This window comes from Tachyglossus aculeatus, chromosome 2, assembly GCF_015852505.1.
Source record: "Tachyglossus aculeatus isolate mTacAcu1 chromosome 2, mTacAcu1.pri, whole genome shotgun sequence".
Lineage (NCBI taxonomy): Eukaryota > Metazoa > Chordata > Mammalia > Monotremata > Tachyglossidae > Tachyglossus > Tachyglossus aculeatus.
The window spans coordinates 76,381,726-76,392,080 of record NC_052067.1 but is presented as its reverse complement, the minus strand read 5'-3'; the positions used below and the strand labels follow the sequence as shown (position 1 = coordinate 76,392,080).

At 40.7% G+C, this 10,355-nt stretch overlaps 1 non-coding gene across 1 annotated transcript; it reads left to right on the top strand.

The window, feature by feature from the left end:
* The first annotated feature begins 8,796 nt into the window (after positions 1-8,796).
* Positions 8,797-8,934, top strand: LOC119924799. The gene has a single exon (XR_005449492.1). It is a non-coding gene; the product is annotated as a small nucleolar RNA SNORA7 (small nucleolar RNA).
* Positions 8,935-10,355: the final 1,421 nt, after the last annotated feature.

Here is a 10,355-nt window from a genome sequence, read left to right as displayed (position 1 = left end):
CTAAGCGCTGAGGTTACAATCAATCAATCAATCAATCAATCATATTTATTGAGCGCTTACTGTGTGCAGAGCACTGTACTAAGCGCTTGGGAAGTACAAGTTGGCAACATATAGAGACAGCCCCTACCCAACAGTGGGCTCACAGTCTAAAAGGGGGAAAAAAGTTACAAGGTGATCAGGTTGTCCCACAAGGGGCTCATCGTCATAATCCCCATTTTACAGATGAGGTAAATGAGGCACAGAGAAGTTTAGTGACTTGCCCAAATTCACACAGCTGACAATTAGCAGAGCTGGGATTTGAACCCATGACCTCTAACTCCAAAGCCCGTGCTCGTTCCACTGAGCCACACCGCTTCCCGCTCCACAAACAAAGGACATACACACAATTGTGGTACATGTTAAGCACTTACTATACCCCAAGCACTACTCACCGATGTAGAGACCAGTCAATCAGGTTGGAAATAGTGCATGTCCCACATGGGCTTCACAGTCTTAATCCCATTTTACAGGCGAGGAACAGAGAAGTTCAGTGACATGCCCATGGTTACACAGCAGAGAAGTGTTGGAGTGAGGATTAGAACATCTATTTGGCACGCTAGTTCTCTAATAATTAAAAAAAACCTCTTTGAAGAGTCAACACAGCGTGAATAGGCCAGTCCAAAGAAGAATCAAGTTAAATATCCAACTGCACCAGCTAAACATCAGTGGATGATCTCCTTTCTATAACTGATTTTACTGTCTGTCTCCCCCTGTAAACTGTAAGCTCCTTGTGGGCAGGGATCATGAATACCAACTCTATCATATTGTACTTTCCCAAGCTCTTAGTACAGTGCTCAGCACAAAGTTATTGCTTAATACCACTGATAAGCTCACTGGCAATTCAGGACTGACAGAGAGGTAGGGAAGCTGAAAATTGGGACGAGATGGCCAAAACGTTCTTTGGAAGGTTTAAAGATCAATTATTCATTCATTCATTCATTCATTCATATTTATTGAGCACTTACTGTGTGCAGAGCGCTGTATTAAGCGCTTAGAAAGTACAATTCAGCAATACAGAGAGACGATCCCTGCCCACAATGGGCTTTCAGTCTAGAAGCGGGGAGACGGACATCAAAAAAAGTGAACAGGCATTAATATAAATAAATAGAATTATAGATATGTACATATATATACAAATGCTTTGGGACAAGGGGGTAGAGCAAAGGGATAAATCGGGGTAATGGGGAGGGGAGGGGGAGCTGAGAAAAAGGGGGGCTTAGTCTGGGAAGGCCTCTTGGAGGTGGTGAGCCTTCAGTAGGGCTTTTCAGAGAGTACACTGTGGGTTTGAGCCCTGTACGAAGTATTTAAGAGATTACCATAGACTGAGTAGACATGAACACTGCCCTGAAGTAGTTTATTATCTATTGAGGGAGACAAATGCTAAAATAAATTACTTGTAGGAGTACAAATATATTCATTCATTCATTCAATCATATTTATTGAGTGTTTACTGTGTGCACAGCACTGTACTAAGCACTTGGGAAGCACAAGTTGGCAACATATAGAGATGGTCCCTATCCAACAATGGGCTCACAGTCTAAAAGGGAGAGACAGACAACAAAACAAATCGTGTAGACAGGTGTCAAAATAGTCAGAACAAATAGAATTAAAGCTATATTCACATCATTAACAAAATAAATAGTAAATATGTACAAGTAAAATAAATGGAGTAATAAATCTGTACAAATATATATACAGGTGATGTGCGGAGGTGAAGGAGGTAGGGCAGGGGGATGGGGAGGAGGAGAGGAAAAAGGGGGCTCAGTCTGGGAAGGCCTCCTGGAGGAGGTGAGCTCAGATGACATGCTGGGCAAAATGAAGGTCAACAGAGCAGTGGTAATACCCAACCTTGAGCCTTGGGCCCATCACAGAGATTTGAATTTTTGAACAGTTCTCCCACATAGCCTTTGAGCAATCCATCAACTGTTAAAAAATGATGCTGGACAACGACGTTCTAAAATGTAGCTAATCTTCCATTATCCAAAGGTGATATTTGTTTTAAGACTCATTATAGAGAGCTAAACTAGAGCTATACCAAACAGGGTAAGCAGAAGGATCCAAATGATGTTGGAGGCAGCAGCTGCAGGCAGACTGGCCTTTCAAATCCCAATCAGAAACAAACAAAAGGAAAACCTTTTTCACACAGCAGGTGGCAAACATATGGAATTCATTAGCACAGGAAGTTGTGCAAGCAGAACCTATAAGTAGTTTCATGAAGAGAGTGGAAAAACTGGCAAAATAGTGAAAAAAGCATGAGCTTGGGAGGCGAAAGACCTGGTTTCTAATTCCAGCTGTAACACTTGCCTGCTGTGTAATTTTAGGTAAATCACTTAACTTCTCAGCCACAGTTTCTTCGTCTATAAAATGGGCATTCAATACCTGTTCTCCCTCCTTCATAGACTGGGACCATGTGTTGAACAGGGACCATATCAAATCAGGACTTGGTACAGTCTTTTTTCATAATTAGTATTATCATTACTATTGTATGTTTGTTAAGCTCTTAATAATGATAATAATGGCATTTATTAAGAGCTTACTATGTGCAAAGCCCTGGGGAGGTTACAAGGTGATCAGGTTGTCCCACGGGAGGCTCACAGTCTTAATCTCCATTTTGCAGATGAGGTAACTGAGGCACAGAGAAGTTAAGTGACTTGCCCAAAGTCACACAGCTGACAATTGGCAGAGCTGAGATTTGGACCCATGACCTCTGACTCCAAAGCCTGTGCTCTTTCCATTGAGACAAGCTGCTTCTCTTACAATGTGCCGCACACCGTACTTGGCAAATACCACAATTATTCTTATAATTGTGATTATAATTATAATATATAATTATAATATAATTATAATATAATATATATTATATATATAATAATATAATTATTATTGTAATTGTCTTTTAGACTGTGAGCCCACTGTTGGGTAGGGACTGTCTCTATATGTTGCCAACTTGTACTTCCCAAGCACTTAGTACAGTGCTCTGCACACAGTAAGCGCTCAATAAATACGATTGATTGATTGATTGAAGGAATCAGATAAATTATTTGACAGAGGTTCATAATGCAACATTAGACGGCAGGTTTGGTAGTACATCCATAACCATGAGGCAAGATGGCAGAGAGGGTAATCATTGTACGGTTTCTCTAAACAACCTATAGCCTGTTGGATGTGGAACACAGGGTTTGATGGACAGTTTGTCTGACCCAGTAATTACATTACTTATGTTTCTATGTTTTGGGATGGTTTGGAATGGGTAGTCTTTCTTGAGAAGAGGTTGATAACTGCCTCAATTGCTGCAAGGGCCAACCCCACCTTCAATAACCTTCAGCCCACTCTCCTGAAGCCAAAACCAAAATAATAATAATAATAATAATAATGGCATTTGTTAAGCACTTACTATGTGCCAAGCGCTGTTCTAAGCACTGGGGTACATACAGGGTAATCAGGTTGTCCCACATGTGGCTCAGGCCTGTATCCCCCATTTTACAGATGAGGGAACTGAGGAACAGAGAAGTTATGTGGCTTGACCAAGGTCACACAGCAGACAAGTGGTGGAGCCGGGTTTAGAACCCATGACCTTTGACTCCCAAACCTGTGCTCTTGCCACACTAAGCCACACTGCTTCTACACGTATATGTCTAATTCCCACCTGTGTATTCTCGCCCAACGCTTAGTTCTGTGCTCTGTACAGTAAGCCCTTAGTAAGTGATACTTAGCACTTCCCAATCCTCCTTGACCTCTGAGCCATACTTTGATATGGAGGACCACCCCCGCTTTCCTGGAAATACTATCCTTCCTCCTGGAAACCTTCCTCCTGATAATGCTAGCTAATCTTTGTTTCAATGATACAGTTCTCTCCTGTTTTTTCTTTACCTCCCTGGGTGCTCCTTCTCAGTCTCTTTTGCTTGCTCTATCTCTTCATCCAAGTACTTGAACTTTGGATGGTCCTCAAGGCTCAGTCCTGGATCCCCTCCTCTTCTCAATTTAAATTTAATCTCTCAGTGCTCATCTGCACTCCAGGTACTATCTCTATGCAAATGACTCCCAAAACTATCTCACTAACTTCAGTCTCTCCCCATATCTGCAATTCTGTTTGCCTCTTGCCTACAAGACATCTTTATCATCATAATCATCTCCACATGATGGCCCATCACTTCAAGCAAAATATGTTGAAAGCTAAACTCCTTCCCTCCTAAATCCTCTCCTCCTCCTAACTTTCCCTTCACTGTTGACAAGACAACCATTCTTGTTCACAAAGCTCACAGCTTCAGCATTTTCCTAGGTCCTAATTCTGTTTCAACTCTCCTATTCAAAATGCTGCAAAATCCTGTTTTTCCTCCATAATTTCCCAAATCCACCTTATCCTCTCTTGTCCACTCTCATTTGGATACTCGTCATATCACATCTCGACAACTGTATCAGTCAGTCAGTCAATCATATTTACTGAGAGCTTACTGTGTGCAGGGCATTGTATTAAGCGCTTGGGAGAGTACAATATAACAACATTCATTCATTCATTCAATCATATTTATTGAGCACCTACTATGTGCACAGCACTTTACTAAGTGCTTGGGAGAGTACAATACAACAATATTGAGGTGACTCGTATCCACCCCAGTGATTTGTACAGTGCCCGACACATAGTAAGCACTTAACAAATACCACAATTATTACTATTAACAATAAACACATTCCCTGCCCACAGTGAGCTTACAGTCTAGACAGGGAGCCAGACATTAACATAAATTAATAAACTACAGACATGTATGTAAGTGCTGTGGGGCTGGGAGGGAGGAAGAACAAAGGAAGCAAGTCAGACCCTTCACTATTTATCTATTTTGATGCTATTGATGCCTGTCTGTGTGTTTGTTTTGTTGTCTGTGTTCCCCTTCTAGACTGTGAACCCATTGTTGGGTAGGGATTGTCTCTATCTGCTGCCAAATTGTACTTTCCAAGCACTTAGTACAGTGTTCTGCACACAGTAAGTGCTCAATAAATATGATTGAATGAATGAATGAATGGTCTCCCTGCCTCCACTCTCTCTCCTTATAATAATAATGATAATGAAAACAATAAATGTGACATTGTTAAGTGCTTACCTTGTGCCAAGCACCACTCTAAATGCCGGGTAGATACAGGTCTTACACCGGGATCACAGTCTAAGGGAATGGGAGAAAAGGTAAAATTCCCATTTTACAGATGAGGAAACTGAGGCACACAGAAGGTAAGGGCAGAGTTGGGATTAAAATCCAGGTTGTCCGGCTCCCAAGCCTGTCCTCTTTCCATTAGGCTGCATTGCTGCTCAAAAGTCTATACTCTGCTGCTGAGCTCCCTTTCTAAAACATCATTCTGCTCCCATCTCCCCACTTAAAAACTTCTGATGGTAACTCTTTACTCTGTGCATTGAAAGAAACTTCTGATCATTAATTAAATGATCATTCTGATCATTTAAGGCACTCCATTAGTTTACTCCTTTTTACTTACTAATATTCTTCTTCCACTACACATCACTCACATTGCCCCGTCCACCTAGGCTTACCTCACTGTCTCATTCTCACCTTAAATTTAAATTGTCTGAAAAGGAGGTCCTTGGCTTCCCTCCTAATTTTAGCCTTCCTCCTAACTTCCCCCAACTAAATTGACATCACCTGAGTCCACTGTGCTCCAGAAACCAACAGCCTTGGTTTGCTCACTTCCTTCATCTTGTCTGTAATTCCCTCCTCCTTCAATTCTGCCAGACCATTTACTCTACTATTTAACATTTATTTATTCAAATGTGTCTCTGTCTATTTGCTTTTTTCTACTAACAGTAAATAATTGTGTATTTGCCTCCCCTGTTAGATTGATTATAGCTCCTTGTCGGCAGAGATTATGTTTTTTACCTCTGTTGTACTCCCCCAAGAACTTATTACTGTGTTCTGTACACCGTAGTTGCCAAATGAATACTATTGACTGAATATACATCTGTAAATAGATGACATTATAAGAAGTCCCTGTGTATCTTTAGGTGTTTAGAGGGTTAGGGAGCAAAAACTGTGAGAATCTTTGGGGAAGACCAACTCCTTATGATCTGATCATTTCCCAATCCCTTCGCCTCTCTTCACCCAAGCTCCTCCCTGCTGACACCCACCCCCCCCACCAAGAATAGTACAGGGTCCTTTATCTAGATTAGATTGATTTGCTCACAAAGTCCACGGCAATCTTTCTACAGCTACAGGCCCCTAAAGATTGTCTGAGCATTTGGTGTTTAATGAGAAAATATTGGTGAATCTGTTGTAAAGAGATGAATTTTTGATGTTATTTCAAATAAACTATTATATTTGTAAGTTTAGCCTTAATACTCATGATATAGTATATTTCAGTTCTGGATCAAAAAAAAGGTTATAAAACAACATAAAAACAAGGCTCCCCGGTAAACAATGCAAAGCAGGAGATAATGAAAGAGTCAAAGAGAAACCATGGCAAATGCATTTTCAAGGAAATGGCTCTTTGTAAAACGATGTTCTAAATCTTCAGTCCATACTTCAGGATGGTGAATTGAATATCTGACAAAATCAGGACTTCTAGACAGTGAGCCCACTGTTGGGTAGGGACTGTCTCTATATGTTGCCAACTTGTACTTCCCAAGCGCTTAGTACAGTGCTCTGCACACAGTAAGCGCTCAATAAATATGATTGATTGATTGATTGATTGACTGCATGGTGATCAGACTCCATTTGAAGATTTCTGGCCAAGTACATCCCTGATCTCCAGTGGAAACTGTTAAAAATCAATCCAATGGCAGTGTTGCCATCTACCTGCTTTATTGAAACAAGAAGTCAGAGTCCTGGAATTAAAGCTGTCAATAAAATGTGTCAGCATCCAGTAACATTCAAGGATTTATACGTGAATCTATGTTATATTTGATTAGTCATTTCAGTAGATAGATGACATGAGAGTTAGAGAAAAGCTAGACAAAGAATAGGGGAGGTGACAATACTTGGTTCCTTGAGGCACAATTTTTTTTACCTTTCAGAGAATATAACATTTCACTCAGCAGTCACTGAAATTTGAACCTTTCCTTCTACTGAATTTCTTTTGCTGCTAAGGAGGAACTGAATGGGTTGAAGTGACTGGCAAGAGAATCAAAACTATATTAATAAATGGATGTCACTCATATAGTACTCTTGTTTCATCAGAAAATCTTCAGTTCTTTCTAGGACAAATACTCCAGTGAAATATCATTAGGACAGGATGACATAAGAGCCTCTGAGAACTGAAAGTTGGTGCAAGTTATCATTTTCATCAACAGGCTTTTATTTACTGAACCGTTTCCAAGCAGTGTTCTCTACACTGTTCTGAAGAGGGCTGTTCTTGACCAGGGAGATAATTTTGGTGATTTGTTTTTCCCATGACCTGGCTTTGGCTGTTTCTGCACAAAGAAAGTATTTCAAACATACTGACTTACTGTCCCAAGATGATGTTCCCCAAGCCATGTTAACTGTCCTCATGGCTAGATGTGTGATAGCACCAACACCCATTAACTTGGGTATAACTGCCTTGTTATATCCAAATTGACTGGATTCATCCTTTTGCATGAATGCTAGCCAAAAGAGAGTGTGGGTATTTTAAAGCAAGCAGAAAAGATTTCTGGCACAGAATAAGAAATGGGAAAGAGAGTGTGGAGGCAGGAGACTTAGGTTCACCCAGAAAAGAAACAAGGATAAGTCTCATTCATGTTGATGATGCTTTCCCAATGATCATTTTCTCTCTTTGCTCCTTCATTCATCCTCCCTCCCATCCTAACAGCATGTATGTATATATCTATATATAGCTGTAATTTATTTATTTATTTATATTAATGTCTTTCTCCCCCTCTAGACTATGAGCTTGCTGTGGGCAGGAATGTGTCTTTTTGTTGCTATATTGCTCTCTCTCAAGTGCTTAGTACAGTGCTTTGCACACAGTAAGTGCTCAATAAATACAGCTGAATGAAGGAATGAATCTTCAAGATCAGTTTTTGGGTTAAGAACCAGATCACCTATCTCGTACCCTTGTCTTTCTTCTGTTTACAACTACCAGTCATAGCTTGGGCCTTCCTATTAGCCAAACATAGACTTTCTTTACTAGTCAGAAATAATGGTCATTGCTTACAATCTTTGCACTGTCTACATATAAACAACTCAATCAACCAATATAAACCACTCTTTCTGTATGGGTTCCGCCTGACCCTTTCTGCTGAGGAAGCTTTATTTTAATGGGAGAAAATCACCACCCAACCTTGCCCAAAATGGTGTGGTCCTCCTTGAATTTGAGTTATACCCTTAAATAGATAAGTGTATGGTCTGCCTCCACTTTGCTTCCTGACAAGCACATCCTTTGTAAAGGATCTGGTCAACAATGGGAATTCTATTTGTTCTGATGACTTTGACACCTGTCAATATGATTTGTTTTGTTTTCTGTCTCCCCCTTCTAGACTGTGAGCCCGTTGTTGGGTGGAGACCGACTCTATATGTTGCCAACTTGTACTTCCCAAGTGCTTAGTACAGTGCTCTGCACACAGTAAGCGCTCAATAAATACAATTGAATGAATGAATGAATGCACATTCTTTATTCTTATTTCTTTCCATATCAATAGTTCACAAAATGGTTGAGTAATTTCTCCTTTATTTTGTAATTCTCCTTCCTCTTCTTCCTCCATCAACATGGTCACCCAACAGAGTACAGTATTCTGATCATCTTTTCCTCTACAACAAAAAACACCATCTAGTCATCTTACTTCCCCTCTCAGGATGGCACCTGAAGAGTTCCCAGTACTCTACCAGTCTCGGCTATGGGAGGGAGAGTCGAGCAGAAGCATACCCATTCCATTCCTAGCTTGGGCAGTGGCTAGCAAGTGGAAGGCAATCTGCTACAAGTCAAAACTCACCAGTGCTGGGCACCAGCACCAGGGGAGAGGATCGAACCAGGGGAGAGGGTCGAGGACAGAGACTCAAGTTTATCATGTAGAAGGAGGCAATGGTAAACCACTTCCATATTTTTACCAAGAAAAAACTCTGTGGACATACTACCAGAACGATTGCAGATGGAGGTGGGGTGTTCTGGGAGAGATGTGTACATGGAGTCCCTTTGGGTCGGAGATGACATGACAGCATAAGACAAAACAAGTCACCATACTGCAATTAGGATACTGAATCAACCTCCTAATTGGTCTCCTTGTCTCTAGTCTTTCCCCATCTCCAGCCCATAATTCACTCTGTTGCCTGGATCATTTTTCTAAAATGGCATTCAGCCTACATCTCTAATGCTCAAAAAACTTCAGTGGCAATCGATTCCTCTCAGCATCAGACAGAAATCCCTGTGACCACTGACTTTCAGGCACTCCATCAACCCTCTTATTTTTCCATTCCCTCCTTCCACTAGACCCAAATTCAACTCTCTGTTCTACTCAAACTAATATTTCATGGCACTGTGGGTTTCTTTCTCCTGCCACTGACCTCTCACTTACATTCTTCCTCCTGACCACAGATCTCCCCATCTACAAAATCCTCCTTCATTTCCATTTACTCCAGAATACTTTCCCTAATCAGTGTTTCTTCTATCCAGCTCACAACCTACCAAGTACTACAGTATCATTTTTTTCACCACCTTAGGAGTCATGCCTTCACAGCTACCTTTAGCATTTTTGGACCTATTAAGTGATATACTCTACACTTCCATAGTTCTGTTCTATACTGTAAGCTCACCTGTAAATTATAAGATTGCCTTAAGGCTGTAAGTTCATTATGGTCAGGGAATATGTCTGCTAATTCTCTCTCTCTTGTACTCTCCCAAGTGCTGAGTAAAGCTCTCTGCACATAGTGACCATTCAAGAAATACCACTGATTGATTGATTGATCTACATATCTTTCCATTTTCTTCTTCCTTGTGAGCTGCTTGAGGGCAGGAATAATGTTTCACCTCTACTTCAATTTCCTGAACACTTGGTTCAGTGCTCTATGTACTATACTATAGGCTTACTTACTCTATAGTGCAAATTGTTGATATGGGGCCACCCATTAGGAATTCATTTACTCAGGCAGATAATACCATTATGGATGGATGACTGGAAAGGTACTGAGATACTCACAAAACTAAATAATATGTACTAGATGTTAATGTCTCTGACAAGAAAGGAATTTTAAAAAAGAATATAGTATTCATTTGCTCACAGGTGCATATGGAGGGAATCCTTATAACCCTTCACTCTCTGGTAATCAACCAAGATTTTGGAGGGCGATAGGATTTCAGGAACTTCTTGAACTCTAAAATAGAGAGATGCTGATGAACAGGAAAGGGAA